The 23,906-nt window shown below is 49.3% G+C and overlaps 1 protein-coding gene and 1 non-coding gene across 2 annotated transcripts in view; one reads left to right on the top strand and one right to left on the bottom strand.

The window, feature by feature from the left end:
* Window positions 1-23,906, bottom strand: part of RALYL (RALY RNA binding protein like) — a 197,543-nt gene that overhangs the window by 85,820 nt on the left and 87,817 nt on the right. The window lies entirely within an intron of this gene.
* Window positions 10,261-10,379, top strand: LOC120585619 (5S ribosomal RNA). Its single transcript, XR_005648459.1, has one exon. It is a non-coding gene; the product is annotated as a 5S ribosomal RNA (ribosomal RNA).

Below are 23,906 nucleotides of genomic sequence, written 5' to 3'. Positions count from 1 at the left end.
GCAGAATCAAAGCTGGTTTCGCCATCGGACGTGTGGCCTCGATCGTGTGTTAAGACAGTCACCGTCATGGAATGGAAACTAGAGTCACATTTTGCTGGGCAGTCACTGAATTGTGACCATTTTAACGCATTCCATAAATTAGTCCTGACGTGGCTCTGCGCCCTGCCGGCCTCTGCTTATTAAAATGCTAATGCCAACATCGGCCAGACTCACGTTTCCTTCCAGAAAACCCTCTATGCTGCCGGGCTCTGTCCACGAGGACACGCGGACGTGGAAACGAACCTCCCACGAGGACCCGGGGGAGCTGGTCATCGTCCGTGACCGAGTTAGATTCCAGCTTCCTCCCCAAAAGAAACCGAAGCGAAAAACATGGCTGTGCCTCCGTGGACGTCCTTTCCACTGTGGTCCACGGTCAGATTAACAAGAAAACAAAGATGCCGAATCGCTCATTTTCATCGATCGAATAATTACCGCACACGCAGAACGCGCCGGCACCTGTGCTAAGCGTTTGCAGAATGGAGACACACGTATTTCTGCTCTCCGGGAAGTCACGGGAAAGACCCCTGCGGCGAACCAGCGCGACTGGCCAGCGTCCCGGCGGAGTCGCGGTCCTGGGCTGTGGGAGCGCGCTCAGGCCTCCTTCGGCGACAGCGACCCCGACGGTCCGTTCCCGGTGCGCGAGGCGGTTTCCAGACCCGCGGCCGCAGCAGACTCTGCCGAAGCCTCGCCCGCCTCGGTCTGTGTATCTCAGAGACCCGATTCTCTTCTTGTGTTGGTTTGATTTTTTTCCCATCAAAACTCCCATCGGCTCATTGTCAAAATAACTTTGATTTGCTGTGGAGCATAAGTGGCCGTGAAACTGGTAAAATTCGGTGGCTTCGGTGCATTTTAATCAAAGTCATTGAGCAGAGAGCACAAGCATTGTTCCGCACATCTCCAAAGCCGGGGAGCTGTCGACTTCGAATCCACGTTCCAGAAAGCTCGCAACTTGTGTCGTTTCTTTCCTAACTATCTCTTATTTTATCCTGGATAAATTTTTTGAAGAATGTTTTTCTGTATTCCATGAACATTCTTCAAATCTCTCTGAAGGTCCACGAGGGACGTGTTTTATTGCGATCAGACCTCTGGAAACTGAACGAATCAAACACAAAATCGCATAAATGTTCGCCAGCGGCCCCACGAACGTGCGTGGGACCTCGCTCACCGGCTTGACCCTCACGATCTACCGACATCGGCAGCGCAGACAACTGCCCTGATAATCAATCGAAAATACTCGGTAGTATTAAGAAAGAGAGTCTTAGCCGTTTGTTCATCGTTAACGCATAGACCTCATAGCATCAATTTCTTTGCATTCCAAGAGTTTCTGTGATTTCAATCTGAGAACAAAGTATTCCTAAGGGGAGTAAAATTCAACCAACAGGGAGTCGGGATGACCAGTTGCCTCGAGAACTCAGCTCCCCATCAGCGAAGTACCGCAGAGCCAGACGTGGTACTTCCCTGTCCGATTTCTCGCTTTTCATCTGCGTTTACATGGACTTGTTTTCTCAGGCCCCTTCTGCAGTGACTTTGTATTCAGTGTTTAAAACGCCAAAGCTACTGTGCTAGATATTTCGTAATTCATAAACATAATGACGCGGCAAAGCTAATTCATAAACGCAATGCCACGAAACACTTACATGGAGAGTAGCGCGCAACGCGGGTTTGCCGGCTTTGGTTGGCAGTGCCTGCGTCGTGCGGGGCCCGTCTGACATGCAGAACTGTGCTTCCATCCGAGACCTAACCACTCGGAATCCCACTGGAACAAGACGCCAGGCGACTGCTGTGCACGCTCACGTTTGAGAAGCTCTGAGATACAGTACGTTTAGCTTAAATCCCTCCCTTCGATTAGTTTTCATTTTTTAAAACTGTTTTGTAAAGAAAGTATGGAGAATTCCGAGCAGAAAAGTAAAGCTATTAAGAAAAAGCCTTGAAAACATTAAGTTGAAATTGAAGTTATCGTTTCGTTTAAAGGCTTTGAACGAGGTAAGGCGATCGTGCCATCGTCTTGGATGACCACGGCGGCGGCTAGCGTGGGCAACATTTAACAGCTCGTTACATTTTCACACATATTAAAAAGTAATTTTCACAATGACTTTGTACAGATATCTTTTTAAATTGGTGTTTTCGTCTCCGGATATGCACGCAGAAGTGGGGGTGCTGGTCGCATGCAGTCCTGCTTTTAGAGGAAGCGCCTGGTGTGGGGGTGAGCGTGTCTCGGGGCACGTCAGACCACTGGTGGGAGGTCACAGACACGACTCTCAGACATCGCTTATTAGTGACTTATGGGCACAGAGCTGTAGAGGGTTAATAGGCACCGTTCCATAAAAAACATAGTAGATCTTGGACAATGGAGAAACGTACGTGACTAACAGGTTTCTGAGTTATAAGCTGATCTGCACAGCTGTGCGCCGTTAAGTTTATTGTCCCCCGTTGCGGGCGGTAAAATCTTAGGTGACAGACACAGTGACTTGCAGAAGGCCGCCAGTCAGCATTCTGGCAGGACTCACGTCCCTCTGAGCCCAGAGGGACTTTCCTCCAGCTACGTCCGGTCACCTGCTCCTGCCTAAGGGTAGAAATGTTATCCTATCGCCCCTGCTAAGCGCACATGCCTGAGAAAAAGAAAGGCAGGGTGCTCCTCGCCAGCGGACATCGGATGAGAGGAGGCGGGTGGTTTCCGTTGTCATTTATTAGCTTCTGATAGGTATTCCGAAGGGACGGGGTCTTGAGTGTGTCCATTTGGGGATTATTTGATGGTGGCCGATTTTGTGGCAGTTTCAGAAAGATACTCTTTCACACCGGGAGCAGGCAGACTGTCAGTCCGTGGGAAACATGCAGACTTCGATTCTCAAGACCTGGGAACGTTACACTGCACAGCAAAGGGGAATTAAGCCAAGTTTAAAATGGGAAGATTATCCTAAACGATCTGGCCGGGCCCAGTGCAGTCACGGTGGGCCCTACATTTGGAAGAGGGAGGAAGAAGAGAAGCAGCTCACCACTGCCGCTTCCACAGACGGAAGAAGGGTCACGAGCGAAGGACCACGGAAGCCTCTAGAAGCAGGAAAAGACAAGGAGGTATCTCCCCTCGGGCCTCCAGAGGGAAACACGGCCCCGCTGACCCCTTGACTTTTGCCCAGTGACACCTGCGTTGGACTTCAAGACATCAAATTGGCATCGTTTGAAGCCACATCACGTCGGGGTCTTTGTTACAGCAGCAATGAGACACTCACACTGTCCCCCGTCCTCCAGGAGCAGAACAGAATACACTCATCTTGAGTGTGGGCTGGGCTGAGTGGCTCGCCTCTAACGAACAGAGTATGGCGGAAATGGGAGGTCACTTTCGGGGTGAACTCTCGCCCTCTTGGATTTGTCCCTCTCTCCGAGGGAGCCCTGCCATGTAGTCGGGCCCCCTGTGGAGAGGCCAGCAAAGCAAACACGCCTCCCCGGCCAAACGTTCACACGACCGTCGCCCCAGCTGATGCCCTGACGGCATCCTCGAGAGGGACGCTGAACCAGAACCAGCCAGGTAAGCCACCCTCCGATTCCCGACCTAGAGAAATGGTGAGATAAATAATCGATGTTGTTATTTCAGGCTGATGACTTGTTATGCAGCGGTAGATGACGGGTACGATTCCTCCAAGGTTCTTACGTATTTACCAAGAGAGAGAAAATCAGCAGACAGGAAAAGTGTTCACTGAGTGCTGCTGCGCACAGACTTAGAGGTGGATGCGCGTGGTAGCGATGCACACGTGTGAAAGCTGACGCTTCTGTCAGTGTGAGTTAGCCAGCTGTTATTCAGATTTTAGATGGAATTAAAGCCTCTATGTAGAGAATGCAATTTCCCCAAACACGCAGTCTCACTAAGAACACATTCCTCCATTTTTACACACGTTTTAATGGATCGGAGCTGTCAAAATTACTGCGAGATCAACAAAGGCAATTAACCTCTGATCTCCCCTCCGCTCTCTCTTCCCTTACATTTTTGCTTTTCCCGTGAAGTCTCTGCTGAGTGGAACAAACTGTGCCATAAAATGAGATTAATTAATGGGTTTTCTACTTTGGTATATAAAAATATTCTCTAGACTGCAACTTACAAAGCTTAATGACTATATATGTGTATCTATCTACATCTATCCATCTATAGACATCTCGATAGATACAGATATATACAGATAGATACATAGATATAATATCTATCTATATATCTGCATATATGCTAAATAAAGAAAATAATTACTCGCTTTACGATACTTTTATGTTGAATTTCAGCTTGAATACGATTATCGAATTAGAGCTCCTTTCTTTTTTTCCCCTTTATGAGTGTAATTTGTTAAAGATCCAGCAACTATATGTGCTAGCCACACGAGTAGCCAGGTTCTCTCCCCACTTCCTTTTACGGAAAGTCCATTGCCATTCCGATCACAAAGTCAGTGCTCGCAGTTTTTAAATGGAAGTGTTAGCTAATCAGATCCACTGCATTGCTAAAATATAATTCCCCAAATCCAGCTTAACATCGACTGGTCCAGAAATCATCTCCACGTACAAATGCAGAAGAGAGAGGCACACTCGGACACTCTCTTTCACGAGGTTGAGTAAATTTCCTTACCTAAACATTGTAGGAGAGAAAGTTGCATTCCCGTGTAAACGAGTGTCTGGTATTATTTTCTCTGGGAAGCGGAGCTAATTTTACTTTCTGAAACTGCTGCTAAGGAAGTGTCCAGCGCTCAGAGATTACGTATTTTTATTTCGTGATGGCCTCATTTTCTACAGTGACATCTGATATCACATCGGATCTGGGTTTAATGAATAGCGTATAGCCCAATATTCATAAGTTATCAAAACTATTCCTAAAGTCTACTCAGAATTCAGCAATAACAGATTCGGTCCTTATTTCTACAAAGAGGATATGGAATTCTACTCTTCAAAAACACTTTTTCTCCTTAATTGACATCCTCCCTTGTTAGTGTGTCAACACACATGGCATCGCCACTTTTCATTAAGAGGAAGACAAGACAGAACGCCACGGGAAATTTCAAATAAGAATGGCTGAGTTCACGTCCATTGTCCCTTCATCGAGTAAGAAATGGGTAATGAAGAAAAACAATTTTAGTACGTTTAAAAAAAGAGAACTGTAATTGCGATTTTATTCACAGAGTAATCAAACTATGCCTCTACTACGTACGTAAAGGGAAATGTGCTCATCCACAAGTCAATTAGTTCTCCGAACGGAAAGCCAGAACGGCCTTTTATCACGTATCTTTTCTCATGTCTTTGCCTCGCACGCGAAGCTTAGATAATAAATCATGACAGGAAGACATCATGGGCACTGTGAAGTGTATATCGGCACCTCTCCTTACAGAGGGCTCCGGGATCAGCAGGTGACGCCGCATAACTTAAGACGCTGATAGTCACCTGCTGGGAAGGTGGGTGTGTGTTACTAGTGGGTTCCTAAAATATGTCCATTACCTGGCATTAAGCCAACCATCTTGATTCATAGAGAGGTGACAATTCAAAGACAGCCAAGCAAACACTTTTCAGTTATAGATGTGATTTGTTTGGGACTAGGATTTCACGGCCGTTGGAAGGTTCTCGCGTGGGCTGAGGGGCTGCCTCGTGCCCCACACGGTCCTCAGACACGTCTGGGCGGATTTGGGTGCTGATCTCACAACCCTGTCCCTTCATTTTTGAGGGCTACCTCGCAATAAATTGGGTAGCTCCCTACCTCAAACCTCTGTTATTTACCGTTTCTTTTCTCCCTTATTAGAAATTAGACATCCGAAAGTATGTCTGAAACATTTTATCACTCTACATTTCAAATATTCCTATTGGGTTTTCTGGGGGTGGGTGGGTTATGGCTGCCATCGGTGTAAGAAAACCTGTGGGATCCTGGCCTGGGTAATGTCTGTTCCTACCGCTCTATGGGTGTGTCACGAATCTCTAACATTCAGAAAAGTGTGCATTGCCTCTGTTCATTTATAGCGATGAATCATAACAAATTTCCTGTGAACCTTTTCAGAAAAGCCCAGCTTCACCAGAGCTCACGTGATTTAAAATTCTGTCTTCGGTACTTTAGCTTAATGGCATTGTCAAATGTCAAGAACACTCGGTAAGAGGTTTTTTTTTTTTGAACAATATGTTATTTTGCCTTTTTCATAATAGCTGTCAAGTCAGAAAACACTCGCAGCAAAGAATGAGCAAACGACACTTTTAGTCACAATTTTACGGACTGGAATCTTCTTGGGTTTCTTCTGTAGCCACACAATTCTATTATGACCTTTGAATTCATACTTAAACTACATGTGGTTTAATATTATAAAACAGTTTACGATGGACACATTATTTACTATTTCTTAAAGAGGCAGTTTTATGCAGAAATACTCATGCATATACTCAACCGTGTTGCAAAATCTGCTAATTCCGTAAACTCAACAGTTGACCCGTTCTATCTAGGATGTATTTAAACGTTTTAGTTTGATGTCACGAGACTGAATTGAAGTCCAGTTTATTTATGGGGATGGCGTTCGTCAGACCTGTGGACACGGCGATACAGTGTCTATAAAAGGGGGTCTCTTGGGATTCTGAGAACCTGACACCTCTGTGTCCTCGACGCCTTGAGAAGGTGCTTCTGTGGACAGCGTGTTATTTGTGTGTGTAGCCGTGACTCCACGCCATGTCTACACGAAGACACCTGCTTGTCTGGGGGACAGCGTCCGTCTGTAGGAGACATGACGGTGTCCGCGTCTGAAGGGGCCACCTGCGCTTGGGTCTGACCGGGACGCTCTCTCGCAGCTGTGTAGCATCCGTGCGTATGTAGCTTTGCCTGCTTCCAGCTCCTTCAAATCACACATCTGCCCTCTCCCCACGTCATGGCGACAGCAGGACCACAGCCTCTCCAGGTGCCCGAGCATCTGCGAAGTCATCGCTGGTTTTAGAAGTGGGCTGGGACCCAATTCCAGCTCCCATGCTTCCTGGACCAGAAACTTGGGCAAATGACCTACCCACATCCGTTAAAAAAATTGTACTACCTCATAATGCTTTGCGGAGAAAGTAAACGAATTATCATGCAGACAACACTGGAAAGAGCCCGGCATGTGATGCACCCAGAGTTAGCCATTGTCCTCATCCTCGTCCTCACCCGTGTCCGCAGTCAGCCACCTCCCCTGCCTCCTGGGCCGTATCCAGCACCCACTCTCTTCCTCACCTCTGTCTCCCACGCCAGGGACGCGGTGTTGGGATGTGGACAGAGGCCTCTGGCATGAGCGGTACTTGTGAACGGCTCCTCCTTCCATCTTTACCTCGAGAAAGCGGGAGTGGTACCCAACTCGTGGGCATCTCTGAATCCGCGAGCATCCTCCACAGAGCACAAGGATCCCACAGGAGAGGAAGGCGGATCCGGCCCCACCTGAACGGGGCGCCTCCTGACTCGCTTGACCCATCGGACCTTCCTGGCACCGCCTGCAGAGCAGAGAGGGAGCCGGGAGGGGGGAGGGGCGTGGCCAGGTCAGGAGGGCCGAGAATCACCTGCTCGAACCCCTGATTCAGATCCGGACCCTGCTCGGGCCCACCAACACCACGAGCGGGTTTTCCGTGAAGGGCAGCAGGACCGGTGGCCATAGGCCCCCCTCACAGTGCATCCACATGGGGTGACAACGTGCACGTAGCAGGACACTTCCGAGGGAGGCACCAGCTGCGTGTCAGACCGGACACCTGGTCTTGCCGGAAACCGACCTTGTCCAAAGAGCTCGGGCTTACCGCCAGCACGCGCACCAGGCCAGAAAGCAGAACCATGCAGCCACAAAGGGACCGACACTTTCCCAAGGTCAGACGTGTGAGGGGACGACGTCTACGGTCCCTCGGTCTCCTCCGCTCCCCACACGAGCAAAGTGAGAGCGGGGGAGGAAGAATTGGTGCCGCCGGCTGGAAGCGCGGGCTCCAGGGCAAACTCACAGCCAGAGAGAAGGGGCCGCTGTCCCCACATGAGCCACCACGTCGGCCAGGAAGCTCGTGTCCAGACTTACACGTACGAAGGAGTTTCTGTCTCGTTAAAACCGCTGCATTTCGTTATAGCCGCCAAATCTCTACTCAATACAGCATCGATGTGTCCTTTTAAAACTGATTCTTCTCTTTATTTAACCGAAAACGTCCTGATAATGTTGGATTAGAAGGCTTCCACTGTGTCATAGATACTATGCAGACACCCAAGGGTGCTAAGTCCTTTCTCTTACCGATTAATGCCCAGAGATTCTTTTTATTTACCTGACTAGTTCAAAACTCACTTTAGCTATCATTTCTTACGGACGATTTTCCCTGGGTTCTTTGCCTATTTTGTCCGGATATCCCTCTATTATTGCATTCAAAAATTCTATTTATTAGGAACCCTCCCTGAGAGACAAAACCTGATAGCTTCTCAGCACATAACAGGTGCCCAGAAACGATGTGTGGACTAAGCGAATACATGACTCAAACGCAGGACAAAGATTCAGAATCGTGTTTAAAGTCTTGTGGCCACGAGACAGCAGGACAGCGCTATAAGCAACACTTCAGACAGAGTCCTCAGGACACTGTTAAGATGAGGATGAAGGTCAGGGGTAGCGTGTGGGGTGAGAAACACGAGGAAAAGCTCAGGAAGCTCGTTTTTTCCCAACTGCTGTGACCGGCTGTTAAAGATTTCCTATGTCCAGATTTCTTTGGATGTTTGGTGCATAAAGTTTGTTTAACTTCGCCGTTTCATTTAGCTCGTTATTAGACAACGGGGTGGAACTTATCGCGGAGTTCAGGTCTCAGAAGAGCGCGGCTGCCATGACAGGAAATGCTCATTTCGGAAAGTAGCAGAGACAGGAACGGTCACGTGAGCTGCAGGGAGGCACGTGTCGGGGTGACCGAGGGTTACCGAGGACAGCAGGAAGGAGGCAAAGGACGCCCAGGACGTCAGACTGGGGACCACGCCCGATCGATGATACTTTGCGCTGGATCGAGGCTGCATCAAAATACAGTCAGCGGGTTAAATAGCGGTGTCTTGTATTAATTACAATATTGGGGCGCTTTTGATTACGGCTTCACGAGTCCACGTGGTTAAGCGAATATTAATTAGACATTTGCAGTCAGCCGGGAGCAGAGTCCAGACTCCGATCCAAGGACTAAATACTATCATAGTTCGAGACGAGAGGCCCAACGACCTCCTCGAAGCAAGGCCTTTGTGTGGGATGCCGCCGTGTCACAGAGCTTTTACTGCAAGCGACGCTTCTTTTCTGCTCCAGCAGCTACTAGCTTCAAAACCTTCAAGAAAAGATATCACTACCGTTGTTTTTTAAGTAACTCAAAGAATTTCAGATATAGGAACACCAGGCAGGATCAGAAGAGATCATCTCGCTCTTGGAGATTTTCCCAGGGATGAAACAGCAGAGCTGGGGACAAGCGGATGACATCGAGTCCCACCCGAGCTTCTCCTCCGGCATCGTACGCAGCCTCCAGCCGCATTATCCAGAGATCACCTGAGCTCGTTCCACGACGACCGGAAGCTGCGGTTTACCTGACAGTTAGGGACACCGTGCTTAACTTTCCGCGGCAGAGCTGCCATTCCTACCTGCACGCTCGTGTCAGCCGACTCTCTGCTGAATCACGGCCAAGAGTTAGAGGAGGAAAAACCGTGAAGAGACTGCGGAATCCTCTCGGGGGCGAGGAAGGTTGGACGGACTCGCTGGGCGGTGTGCGATTCCCCTTCGGGGGGCTGCGGGGCGGATCTCCCTGCCCCGTCGCCCGGAAACCGTCTGAAGAGTTAAGACACTCGGAGCAAGGAGACGAAGTGATTCTCTGAGCTGTAAAACTAATTCTCAGCCGAGATATGTGGGCTTTGTTTCGGGCTGAGCACATAGAAATGAACTCTAAGCAAGCTTTCGGGGTGTGGGCTTGTGATTTGGTTAGAAGCTGAAAGAATGTAGGGTCCAAGCTTTCTCTTTGGGCTCGAATATGTGATTAAGAGATAAATAAATACCTCTATCATTGTCTCGGATTCTGTCTGAATACAATGATAACTGTTCTTACCTAAGTAACCATTTTTAAAACCCCGAAAAGAATAAAAAATAAGTAGAGAAATGACAAATTAAATTGAGCCACTACTACTATTTTTCTCTTCACTTAAAAATATTTAGCGTAATCTGTTTAATATGTTATTTAAGATATTTAAAACTGTGATTATGCTTTAATGATATTTATAAAAACCACTTAGTCTACGGCCACTCCACCCTGAACACGCCTGATCCCGTCTGATCGCGGAAGCTAAGCAGGGTCGGGCCTGGTTAGTACTTGGATGGGAGACCACCTAGGAAGACCAGGTGCTGTAGGTGTGAAAAATAAAAAAATCTGCTTAGGAAAAATTTGCATGCTAGGTTTATAAGTCTTCCTTTTCATGCATTTAAATTGCTGAAGGGGATCAGAGATACTAAAGTTATATATTTAGCGTCATAAATGTCTAAGAAAATGTAATTGTAAATGGGATGAACTTTGCAGGGGAATTCAATATCTTAAAAGAATTAACTTCAACATTAGTCAAAGACCATAATCGTTCTTATTTTAATACAATTACCATATGTATAAACTGAATTTAAAAGTACATAAGAGGAATGAAACTAAATTCTTAAGAAAATTAAGATTTAAACACGTCGATATAATAATTTGGATATTAATTTAAGTAAAAAAGTAACTTTTCAAAATATCTACATATGAAACTCACGTTAGGCACTGAATATGAAGATGGCAGCCTACTTTTCGGCTGTCAAGTAAATTTGCGAATTGTTTTAAGTGCCTGGCTGTGGACCGTTCTGACGTTCAGGGTGCAGGCCTGTTCTCACGGATTTCTCTATGTGCCTTCAACTTTATGCACTGAACTCATTTCTTGTTGAGCTATTTTGGGCGAACACTGGACATTTTTAATGTAATTTCTTATCGGAGAATAAACAGAGTTTACTTTTTTACCGACGGCTGTAAGAAAGAATGTCTTTCAAGAGCTGCGTCTGGTGGTGTAGTCCCTGGAGTGGGAAGTTACTCTTGGCACAATTGTCTGGGAACTTGAGAAAGACGGGACATTTCCCTACGGGCTCCCAAAAAGCATCGCGCTCTGTGTTTTTAAATATTCGTATCTTTATGTCCGACATAGAATACTGTACCTATGCCAACCTAAAGAGAAAGCCATATACTTATACGAGAACGAATGTTTGTTGAAACAAGTTAATATCGTCATTGTTTTACATTTTTTGTGACTACGCGCCCCCCCGCCCCGCTCCGTGAGACACGTCTGCTGCCTGCGCAGAGGCAGCCAGAAAATCACCTTGAAGGGCAGGCTGGGTTGAGAGACTAGAGAAAGTTCTGGATTCCTTGACTCTTAGTAAATGTCAAGGGTCACCAGCAGAGTCGCCCTGTGCCCTTCCAGAGCTGGAGGGGCTCGCGGCCTCTGGAGGAGCAGTAACAAGTAAGAGAAACCCCAAAACACGGCCCCACAAACCCTGAGCTTTCGGCCCCACAGGTGTGGGAAGGAGGACGTGGGGACAGGGAGGGAGCAGGTGGCGACGTACACGCATCGCAAATGCCATCACTGGGCAGCAGGAAAAAAATATCACAGGGTTTTCGGCCAGTGTCGTTTGGCATCTGAAGGAGAGGGCCCAGGAGGACATCCCCGCACAAACGTGACGCCTCGTGACAGTGACTTTCTGCATGTCCCCCGCAGGACGAGCCTCGGAGGAGCCCGGAGAGCTGCGGAGGTGACCGGAAACCTCCCTCTCTGTGCCCTGCTGAGCCACGGAGAGTAAACCTATGATGCCAACTCACACACCGCGCTTGGTCAGAACACACCTGTGTCCCCAAAAGTCGCTGTACCGGCCCCTTCTGCAATGCAGCCCACAGGCCTTAGGGGAAAACTTCAGAGATGCATTAAAAAGAGGAGCCAGCAAAGTCGAGCACAGTCTTATGCATGCGAAACCATCAGGAGATGCGTAAGCATTACAGCAAACGTGGCACTTTATCTCGAAAAAAGGCCTGACGCTTGCTGGTGGAAGGTGGCCTTGGACAGGTGGCAGCTGGCGAGCCGCTAGGCAGTGATGGAGGGGAGCATCTGAAGGCACACTGGCGGCTGTGACGCCAGGCGTGATGGTCCGGTGCTGGCGACCCAGGAGGTGGCCGGTATTTAGGGGGGCAGTGTGCGTGCGGTGGGGTGTGCCCCTCCTTGGCCAGGCTCGGCTGGGCGAATCCTCTGTGCTCACCCAGGTTTCTCCAGATGACCTTGCGCAGGGGCGAGCTGAAAACTCTCGCCTCGCGGGGCTGCCACTCACTATGTCATGTACTTTGCAGCAGAGTCACAGTGTCAGGAACGCACTGTCACAAAACTGCCTGTGCGGCTGGGTGTCTGTCCCTCAGTCCCACCCCTGGCAGGTGACAGGCGTGACACGGGACTTCTGGCGAGAGGCGTGGACCTCCTTTAAAATCACCCAGCGACCTCGATCTCGTGGGCTGTGGCTTAGCCTGCGGGTTGCGAGCGACACCTGCCCAGCATGTTTGCTGTGCTGGGCCTTTGGTGACACCGCTGGGCAGATTGGGGTTCGGTGTGCGGCTGGCTCTGCCGTGCTCCATCCAGCAGCGACGTGGGGTCCCGTCTGGGCATCGTGCCCTGGGGCTCATTCCCCCCGCTCGGCCCAGTGGGGTGGGGACTGTCTGTGGGGGCAGGGTGTTTTGGGGTGCCTGGCCGTGGATGATGGAAGGCTCAGCACGGGCAGCAGCACAGAGACTTGGCTGGCTCCTCCTCGGTGGCGTTAGGTACATTCACACTGACGTCACCTGTTGCCACCACTCGTTTGACAACCTTGTCATCATCCCGAGCTGACACGCACTCCCAGCCCCAGGCGCCTTGCTGCCTCGTGTCTCTGGGCCTGACTGTCGGGCTGACCGCTCCGGGTCCCTCCCTTTTGTCCTCCTGGTCCTGGAATCCCACGGGGCTCGGGGTGTTACCCTGAGCACATTTTCTTCAAGTTTCACCCAGGCGCTCGCGTGGGTCAGAATTTCTTATCTTTCAAAGACTGAACAGTATTCCTCTTATTCTGATGCAGACTGAAAAAGTCCACGTTCATTTCTGCACGTGCTCTGTCTTGGTCTCCTTCCGTGAAGTGTGACCAGAGGCCCTTTGCCATCCGAATGAGTGCACAGCGACTCAGTCGCCCCTGAGCTTTTGTCCTGCAGCTTTGCCAACGCCAGTCCCGTGCAGTGACGCTCCAGCCACGGATCAAGCCGGTGGCTGAAACGCTGGAACCTTCTCTTAGACCAATCTGTTTTCAAACATTGAGCATAAAAGGACAGCGGTCCCAGAAGAGGCAGTTTTAGCTTGGTGCGGGGCAGACAGTCGGCCAGAAGCCAGGTGACCATTCCTTTCTGATACTTGCTGTGGTCGACTGTTTCAAATGAAGGAGGAAGGACGAGAACGCCGCTGTGAGATGACCTTTGAAGCCGTGCAAAGAACAGAGTGAGAAACGTCTCCATTTGCCTTTATCCTACGGCAGGGAATCGCCGTCTCATTTTAGGATGCTGCCATTTCGAAGCTTTGAAAAGCATTCTTTAGAAATGATTACATTAATCCTGCACTCAATTTGTCCGAAGTTAGCAAGTGTTACAGCTATCAAATGCGCTACAAAAATAATTGAATACATTTTTAAAACTAGTAGATACGGCGACTGTGATTTCCTTTCCCGGGGTTGCCATGAAATAGCAGAAGAGAAAATGCCATCAGGCATCAGGAAGCAGACGGATCCACTGAAGGATGCCCCGGCCTCGCCTGTCAGTGAGCAGCGTGAGCCTCTGTCCCCCTTCCCCACAGTCGAACTGCGAGCACAAGCAGCCTGATGGATAACCCGATCTGACCGAGTCTCTGGCGCGCTGCCCCGGACCCAGGTGTGATGCATCACGCTGGGACAGAGGACCCCCAGGCGGCGTCCCGTTACACCTGCATGCCCTGCTTTTAATGCCTGGCGCACGCCAACATCACTGAGCTGGAGGATTTGGTGTCCCCTCCCCCTCAACTTTCTCTAGATCTTTCTCACTCCCTGGAGCCTCGGTTATGACACATGTGACTGAAGACAGAGCTCAAACAACTTAGGAGACGAGGGAATCAATTACGTGGGTGTGTTCTCCGGTCTGTCTGCCTGCCTTCCTTCCTTCCTTCCTCCCTCCCTTCTTCCTTCCTTCCTTCCTTCCCTCCTTCCTTCTTCTCCTCCTCCCTCCCTCCTCCCTCCTCCTCCCCTCCTCCTTCCTCCTTCCTTCCTTCCTTCGCTTCATTCCTTCCTTCCTTCTTTCTCTCTCAACCTATTCTCTCTCTCTCTCTCTTTTTTCTCTCTCTCTCTCTTTCTTTCTTTCTTTCTTTTTCTTCCTTCCTTCCTCCCTCCCTCTCTCTCTCTCTTTCTTTGTTAACTTTTTAGGATTACTCTTTTTTTAAACAAATATTTTTGTTCCAATTCACTTCTTAGACTATACTACCATTTACTTTTTTTTTTTTTTTGCCATTTATTGATCATTTACCCCATGCTTGTAACTATATACTGTTTGCTAAGGACATTTCTCCAGGAAAACAAACAAACAAACAAAACACCAAAATTTAACGATGGTTTAAAATGTCTCAACAAATTTTAAAAGTACCGTGTTATCTGAACATGGACTCCTTTTGTTGGCAGAAGCTTTGCTATTATATACAAAAACGCTAACCAATTATCCATGAAGGTATTTCATGTTGTAGTACATATTTATCCATCAAATCTATAAGGCCACTGTCTAATGCCTGTGACAGCCTTGCCAGGGTCTCGCTATCTAAATGGACAATAAACAAGGTTTTCAAGGACATTTGAGCTCTTAAAAAATTAATCTTTCTATGAATCTTCTCGTGCATCTTTCATCTCTTCTTTGCCTTCGGCAGCCTCACCCTCACCCCACACACTGCCCGCCTCAGGCTTGAGGAAAAGAGACCCAAAATGAAAAAAAAAAAAAAAAAAAGATATGGCCTTGGAGACAACAGGCCAGCCTCATTTCCAAAGCGGAGGTGACAGTGGCCCATGCAGTTAGTCACCTAATTGATGAACAAATATCTGAGTTAGTTTTCTTTCCAGTAATAATACAATGTGAAGCATTCGATAACTGTTTGTGAACCTGTAAAGCCACGGCATTGGACCTGAGTATCTTTAGCCGAGTGGAACATCCCGATGAGCTTCAACCTCGGTGAGAGCTATGGGAGAAGCAACATGCGAATTTAAACTTCCAGAGTAAACGCTGTATCTTTATAAGAGACGCATCGATTGATTTTAAAATTTCCATGATTTAATTTTAGACCGTGGCCAACAATTCCAAAATCATCTTCAAAAAATGGTTGTATTCATGTATGAACAGAATAGTTTCAATGTTATGGGCCTTTCGCCTCTTTAGCAGATTCATACTGAATGGTGAGTTTAGGAATAAATGTTTAATTTTACAATAAATTCCGTCAGTTAAGAAAATAACCAATCCCCTATCTCTCAAAAATTGCAAAAATTAAACACTTGTTGATAGGTTTGGACAGTTACTGTGGATGATTCAATTGAGCTTCACGTTAATCATAGCATTACAGTGATTTCTAAGACGTAATGCACACAAATGTCAGGGCATTCTGAGTCACGGTTTGGTGTCTACTAAAATATGCCCAGTTCCTACAGAGAAACATTCTATTATCCACGATGCTCATGAGAGTGACCCTACGTAACTGCGCCGTGTGGAGATACAGCTGTGAAGGCGAATCGTTTATGCTTTCCCAGACGGTGTTCCCATTCAGGGAGAGGATGACAAATACGCAGTGAGCGGGGGCGTGACAAACATCCGCTGAGCATTGCCGCCCGGGGTGCCCGCCCAAGCCGTCGGGTCTGGACGAGCTGTCCCCACTTGCCGCTGACCGTCCTGCAGTGACTCACCGATTTCCAGACAGTGCTGAAGTCTCCGGTTTGGCACGTGGATGAATCACAGCCTGGCTCCCGGTCACAGCTCTCAAGGACGTCTTTGTGCTTGTTGACGCTGCCGCTCTGTTGAAATGTCCTTCCTCTTTTTCTCGATCTTCTGAATTTCTACTCTTCAGAAGTCATCTCGGCAGCAACCGGCCCCCCCACCCCCCCGCTAGCCTTCCTCGATGGCATTGTCTGGTTTGAACGATGTCCCTCTGTCGCCACGGCACCTGGTGTTTCTGTCACGGCACTTCATACAGTCACCGATTTACTTCTCAGGACATTTGGACGTGGCGGCATGTTCATTAAGGAAGGAACTCGACCTTTCTTGGCCGCCCCCATCCACGCCTGCCACGAGGCTTACACGGAGCAAGCAACCAATGTCTTTTTAGTGAAAACATGTGATTTATTTTCATAAGCTAGATTTGAAAATTAATCTAAATTACCTGGGAATTCTGAAAGACACATTTCACGTGGGCGTGTTCTTTACTGGCGACACGCGCCCTCTGATGATACTGGTCTGTGCATGCGATGTGAGAGCCTGAAATGATCGTCAGTTCCGTGCGAAAATCTGCTGGATGGAGATCATTCGGGTCGAAAGGGAAGAAAAAAGTCATAAAAAACCTCCCTTAAAAGCCTGACTATTAATGGTACCTATGCTAATTTTGAGCATTGATGCATAAAGGTCGATATTAATGGAATATTTATATTTGTTAACATACTGCGTGAGTTGAAATGAAATGAAGCGTTGATTTACCTTTAACCAAGAGATGGAAATCTGACGTTTCAAGTCCCAGGCTGTTCTTACAGACTTTGTGTGTCTCGTTCACAGTTCACCTGCCTCATAAAGCTTTTTCAACTTCCCAGTTTCTAGAACACGAACATACCACTGAAATTCCCACTGGGCTGTATTCGGTCCTATACTGTCCTGTATTCGATTTTAGAAATTGGGCAAATCGTACTTGCTAGAAGAGGAGGTTTGGCTGCAGAGCCGGGCGCCGAGACGCTTCACACGCACGGCCTGCGCTGGCCTAGCATGTGGGCATCTTCCAGAACGACAGAGCCCGTTCCCAGCTCGGGGCTCCACTTACGGCCCAAAACAGAACGGGCGCCCGTGACCACAATTCTCTGTTCCCTACGAAGTTAGAACGAACGGGTCTCAAACCTGCCACCTGTGTGTCTCATTGAGAGGCAAGCAGGTCTGGCTGCCGTCGGTGTCTGAGGGGGGCTGTTTCGGGCGCATCCTTTAGGAAATGCTGTGTCACACGTGCGTGCGTTCGACTCTGTAGCATCTCGGGACTGACCGAAAGGCTCGTCTCCGAGGAGCAGGGCCAGAAATGAAAACCGCGGTGTCTGGGGAGACAGCCTGATCCACACCTCCATCTCCTTACTCACAGAAGGCGACTTCGAATTCAGCTGGAAGTGTAATTAACATCAGAGGGAACCCGTGTGAGGCTTGTGATGAGAGGCAAGACCGTCAGTGTCCCAGCCAAGCCACTGGGTGTCAGGTGGCACAGCAGCCTGAGGATGGAAACGGGGCATCAGGCACACCCAGGCTGGGGCCTCGCCACCCTAAGAGCAGGCCGGTGGGGTCAGGCTCGGCTGGCGGCAGTCAAAAATATCAGGAGGAAACTTAAAGAATTCTTGTCTGTGAGTTGCATTGCTTTTTAACTCAAGAAACTGTGTTAAGGGCTGGATAGGATTTTTCTCCTTCTGCCCTTTATTAATTTTCATTGCAGGGCTCCTTTGTGGCAGATACTGTTCTAGGTCCTGGGGCTACAGATGAAGAACTCGGAACAGCGTCGCAAGCACTGAGAACTCATCATCCAGGCCGCCGACACCGGGCTGCTTCTGAGGGTATCGTTCTTCTTGGTGCTGAGAAGGATCTGAGGCGGTAATGGGCAGTCCATCAATGTGACAAGCGACACTCCGCTTCTGCCCACTGGTGGCCAGTAAAATTGTCACCGAACTCACTGATAGATGAGATGCGATTGTGTCGTGTTTGTATGTTGTGCTGTAGCCATACCTTACGATGGCAGATGGGCATCAGTCTCTTCTGAGCCCATGTGCTTAATTTGAAATTAACTTATTTAAAGTGGGCTCCTTCCGTTTTTATTCCTGGGTGCCGTGGCGTGACTCGTCACGGTTACTTTGCTGTGACAGCTCCCACACTACACATTCATCTGTGCCTTCAGCGTCCGGATTGCTGACCCCTCACGGACCATTTGTCCCCTGCTCTGCAGATAGTCCTTTCTTTCAGTTAGAATAGCCACATGCAGGGACTCCCATCAGATTGTTCTTACTCAGACACGGTCTGCATGTCTTTTGTGGCTGACAGGAACAGAATGTCGCAAAACAGCAGGATGCATCTTGCCATTCTAGGACTGAATCTATTGCTTTTTGAATCTGGTTACATGTAGTGCTCTCACAGCTGGACATTTCACTCCATAATACCCCAAGTGTTATATTTGTTATATTGAGCAACCGTAACCATAAAGACACGGTCGGCGAAAGGTGTTTATAAGGCGATACCTTAAAGATGAAAGAAAGATTCGTCGTTGTCATAAATATCCTCTTAAGGTCAAACTAATAAACAGAAACTATAACCAAATTTGTTGTTTTGACCAATTATAATTTTTTATAAGATCGGTAACTGTTTTTCTGCTCTAAAAACCGTTTCGTGTAGAAAGTCGGTGTGCCCGACATTCGAGTTGCGTGGTGCTCTGCACATCGGGAACGGGAAAGGGACCAACCACGGAGGGGACGGGGCGGGCAGGGCGAGACCGGTGCTCGCTCGCGGTCCGTGGACGTAAACCACGCGGTTGGGACGCATAGGGGAAGCCGGACTTGCAGCAAGAGCCGCGGATAAAACGCTCGCTCATTTCCAAACGAAGAACACGCACGCGGATGTGGCGGCGGCAGCCAGCGTTCACTCCGCCCTTTAAACGCTCCCGGTCTGAATGCAGAGCGGGGACTCCGGGTCTGCCCCCGACACTGAATGCAGAGCGGGGACGCCTCGCGCACGGGGGACCCTCCTGCCGGGCACCCGGCCGACGGGCGGGTCGGGCGACTACTGCCCGTCAAGCGAGCGTCGTGGCGGGCACGGGGTCAGGGGCTGCACGGCTCTTCTGCCATCTAACGGGCGACGCGGACCCCGCTGTCATCCCTAACACAGACCCGCCAGCGGCGAGCGGGGGGACCGGGCGCCGAACTGCGGCCCAGCTCATTCCGAGACCAGCACGTCGAAGCTCGGGCTAACGTGGAGTGTTTTCTTACAAACGCCGCTGTGTCATTTTCCTCCTTCCTGCATCTTGAGGACCGAGCCCGTCCGTCCGCGTGTGGCATTAACACCCGTGTCGTCCACCTGCCCCTATGTCGTCGCGTAAACCCGCGTCTCCGTGGCGGGGCCTGTCGTGTGGCGGGACCCACAGTCAGGGAGCGTCGGGATGGGGCAGGGGAGGGAGGAAGTACAGCCGAGGGTGTGACGTGAGGGACACAGGAACGACAGATGGCAGGGCGGACGCTGCGGGTGGCACCGGCGTCGCGGCCCTGCAGCTGCTGAGCGAGGCGTGGGTGCCGGGTCACGAGCATCGGTCCCCTGCGAGGCCGCAGGGGCGCACAGGGGCCGCCTGTTCCGTGTCCATCGGTCATTCTGACCCCCGCGCCCCCAACTCTGGGTCCTCACAGGACCCGGATAACAGCGTGTTAATTGTCACGATAAGCATTTAAAAGCCATGATTATCAAGTCAGTCTCGTCGAGTAAATTATACACGTTACACCTTTTCTGGTACCATCTAAACAGTGAAATGTATTTTATCTTTACTAATTTATTCTACGAGACGTTTCCCTCCCGATAAGCATTCGTAGTATAATAGCTTTCGAGAAACTTTTTTTTAGTACTGTCTGTTAAGTGCTTTAGCGTGTGACAATCCGTTCCTGTCCGCTGGGGACGGAGCACGCTGGAGCCCGGGGGGACCGCCCTGGGGGGTGGCGTTAGCGCGCAGGGCTGTCGCTCTCTCCCGCTCACTCCGCACACACGCACTGGACACCGACGGGACCTCGGGCGCAGGTTCTCGGGGTGCGCCGGGGGCGAGCGCGACTCTTCTGTGGCTTCTGGACCGACACGGGGCGGACACGAAACAAGAAGCCCGCTGTGGAAACGCGTCGTGGGACGGGGCCCAGGGCTCCGCGGCGAAGGTCGCTGAGGGGGGCGCGCGCGACCTGGGGTCCGAAGGCCCAGACGTGCGAGACGTGCCGGGGCGCGGGGTGCGGACGAGAGCGCGTTTCGCGAAAGGACACGGCCCAGCGAAGTCCCAGCTCTCGGGAGGGCGGGAAGTGGCACTGGCCGGACCTCGGGGGGAAACGGGGCTGAAGACGCAGAGGCGGACGCGTCGCCCCGGACGGCAGCTCCCGGGCTGGCGAGGGCCCCGGGCTTTTCCCGAGGGCCACAGGGGGCCGCGCGCGAAGGGGCCTCGCGCTGGCCTCCTCTTTTCACTTCGGGCGGCAGCCTGTGAAGACGGCTCACCCGCCAGAGCCGTCCTGCTCCCTGTCTCTGTCCCTGTCCCCAGCTCCCCTCCTTGCTCACGAGCGCGTCTCTTCATCTCCGCGTGACGTTGGTCCCCCCACCCCGTGTCAGCCCCTTTCCGCTCCACCCCCGCCAGCTCCCGGCCAGCAGTGTATGTGCCTCGCGGGAGCCGGTCCTGTCCGACGAGCTCCCCGAACGGCCCCTTATCGTGTCCCGCGTCCTGCCCGGACCCTGCGCAGCGCCCGGCGCGTGTCTGGTCGCATTTGCGCCTCTGAGCCTGTCCACCCGCAGAGCTCGCCAGCGGGGTCCTAACCGAGGGACAGACTCAAGCCTGCGTCCTCCTCCGGACACGGCCGGCCTCCCCCGAGTCCCCTCCCCGCCTCGCCGCTCCCGTCACCGTGTCACTGGCCCTTCGAGCTTCGCTACCACGGCAGAAAGAGTCTTACGTCCTCAGGACTGCGAGGCAACGGCGTGTGGCACTTTGTGTCGTGTTTGTGCAAACTGCTCGAGGACGGAGACTATCTCGTGTGAACCGACAGCCTCCACCGGGCCCAGCATAAAACGCTTCTCATTGAATAAATGTTTGCCGAACAGATGAACGAACTGGATGCTTTTACCGCTTAAAAGCTGAGAATGACGGGCTGCAGCAGTGGAGGAGCAGGAACGGAGCGAGTTTTGGAAATGGGCCACCTTACGCCACGAGTCATGCAGCCCACGCTTCTCACGTCGCGCTCCTGGGACGTTTTATGTGATGTGGCATGCTTTGCTTCCGATGTGGGTTTAAGCCACCTTCTGGTTTACAGACATCGTTGTTAGATGTCGCGTAGCGCTGTTTCATCTCTCCCTTTTGAAAGTCTGAACAGAGTTTCAATCATTTTACGTTAAAGAGTACCCTTCAGCTATAGTTCACGAAGATCAAGTAAACTGCTGGGCTAAGTAGCTAAAACATCTCTCTTGCCTTTTCCATAATTTTCCGACCATTGTCTGTAAGAAGAACATTACAAAGGACTCCACCTCCGAACAGAAAGCTACGTAAGTCCAGTCTGGATCAGTTATGTTACCCGTGAGCAGGCCTGTCTGTCTCTGCGGTTACTCGAAATGATGGTCGTTTAAGGACACCTCGATTTTATATATTCCAGTTGCCCTAAGGCCATTTTACATATCTGGGTTTACTTTTACAATAAAGAAATAGTTGAGTCGTCCTAAAATTTCGCGAAGTGGTCCTATTTTATTGTTCTCTATCCCATGAAAATAGAAACCTACTTGCTTGTAAAGCATAATTATTTTCATAATCCTCATTTAAAATTTAAAGGAAGCTGATGATTTCAAACTAAGATTGCTCAATGTAATTAAATTTGTTCGCTACTCCTATATGCATCCAGAAAAAAAAACAAAAAAACAAACACATACAATTCATTTACGCAGGTTGTTTACAGCTAGATTAGGCTTTCCATCATTCTCGACGCTTATCAGCAGAGGACGTGGGGGATCTGCATCATTCACTACGAGCTGGGCTGTGGTATTTTGTTCTCTCTCACAGTAACTCCTATTTCTAAACTGAGGGACTCGTACATGCGTACTACATGACATTCACCCTCAACCAGAACACGGTGAATGTAAGAACCACTGTTATTAAAGGCGCTGAAAATTAGAATTTTTAAGGACACATCATTCTTTTATGTGTGAGCAGCTGTATTATCTGCTAACGGGCATGACAACACAGCGTTGATTAAAGCACGCGTCAAGCTAATTAATGTATTTCCGTAGTCCATTCTGACCTTATCAGGGTTCTTGTTTAATACCCGTCCTTTCTCCTTGGTGAACTGACTAGATTGATTGGGTTCATTGTTCAAAATAATTAACTACCATTATCACTAATCACATTTCTACAGTGATGGGGAAGCAAGCAAGTGTGGGCCATCGCCATTCTTTGCTGGCCTTTTGTTATGCCAATGTATCTTCATATATTATTTGACGACCTTGGCAATTATGTTATATATAGAAGGAAAAAAAAAATGTGCTTAAGCCACTTCCTGACAGATGAAAATGACATTTCTGACAAAACACACTTGAATAACATCGGTTCTCAGATGACGAAAAAAACGTACTGGTTTGGGCAGATCTTAGGCAGTGGAAAAATGATTGAATATTCATTAACCACGTGTAATTAAAGGACACCTAACCACCCTACCTGCTATAAAATTCAGGCCACGATAAACAGCAGAGGTTGATTGCGCGTCGAGAAAAAAGTGAATGAAACTATGCTTCATAATTAATAGGTGATTGCAAAGTATAAAATATTCTGACAACTCGTACTATTCCCATGATGAAAACAGCAGTGAATGTGCCACTGGGAAAGATCAATTAAGCATTGCAAAATACGCAGGGTACTTGGACTTAGGGTTTAATTATGGACGATTGATTTGATAGTTATCTGGCAAACTTACGAGCACAAATTCTGAGCAAATTAGGGACTTGTCTATGAAACCCGAAAGTACATAATGTGCATCGTGCAGAGGAAAACAGGAAACGAGACCCAAGGGCATAACCGAGAATTTTGGTTATTACACTGATAAAATGTGGAGGAGGACTTTTCATTTTTTTGGCCTGGCTTTAAAAAGATTTGGCAAGTTACAGAGCAGGAGCCCAAACGAGCTGCTTTAGAAGTCCTCGATCGAAGCCCGCGACTCTGGGCCCAAAGCGACCGAGGAGACGAACCCCAAACGAGCGTCAGAGACGGAGCTTCGTAAGTTTGCTGGGACCTGGAAGAACAGGCCAAGACGCTGGGTACGTTCTCAGTAGCACAGACGGGAAGAGAGGTAACTGAAGACCTTGAATAAATGTGCTCAGCACTCCAAAGGCGTGAATAAGCGACGGTGCATTACCTCTAGCTCAGATACGAAACGTGTCTTTTATATTGTTGCCGGAAGAGAGACAGCGTAAGGTTTCTAAATGATGAAGTCGCAATAGCCGTTAGATCACCAGCCCTGACAGGAAGGTAGGTTTCAACCTGTGTAGCTCATTTTTAGGAACTGCCCAGAATATCGTGAGGTGGTTTAATTAGAAAGGTAAATCGCATGTGTTACTTTATCTACGTTACTGAAAGTAAGCAGAATAAGTCTAAAAATATAGTAGAAATAGAAGATAAAATAAACTAAAGCTAAAGACGCGATGATATTAGTGAATCCGGTCATTTACTCATTCATCGCATGCTCATTGAAATCCTCCCATCGGCTGGACAAGGCGCTACAAAGACGCTTTAGAAATCCAGTCTTAGTTCTGCTGGTTTACCGGAGAGAGCCACGCAGAGAAAGAAGTACATTTTACAGTACGGTGAGCGCTTTAATACAGATGAC

The sequence above is a fragment of the Pteropus medius genome, unplaced genomic scaffold, assembly GCF_902729225.1.
Source record: "Pteropus medius unplaced genomic scaffold, Ma_sr-lr_union100, whole genome shotgun sequence".
NCBI lineage: Eukaryota > Metazoa > Chordata > Mammalia > Chiroptera > Pteropodidae > Pteropus > Pteropus medius.
This window is presented reverse-complemented; position numbering and strand designations above follow the sequence as displayed.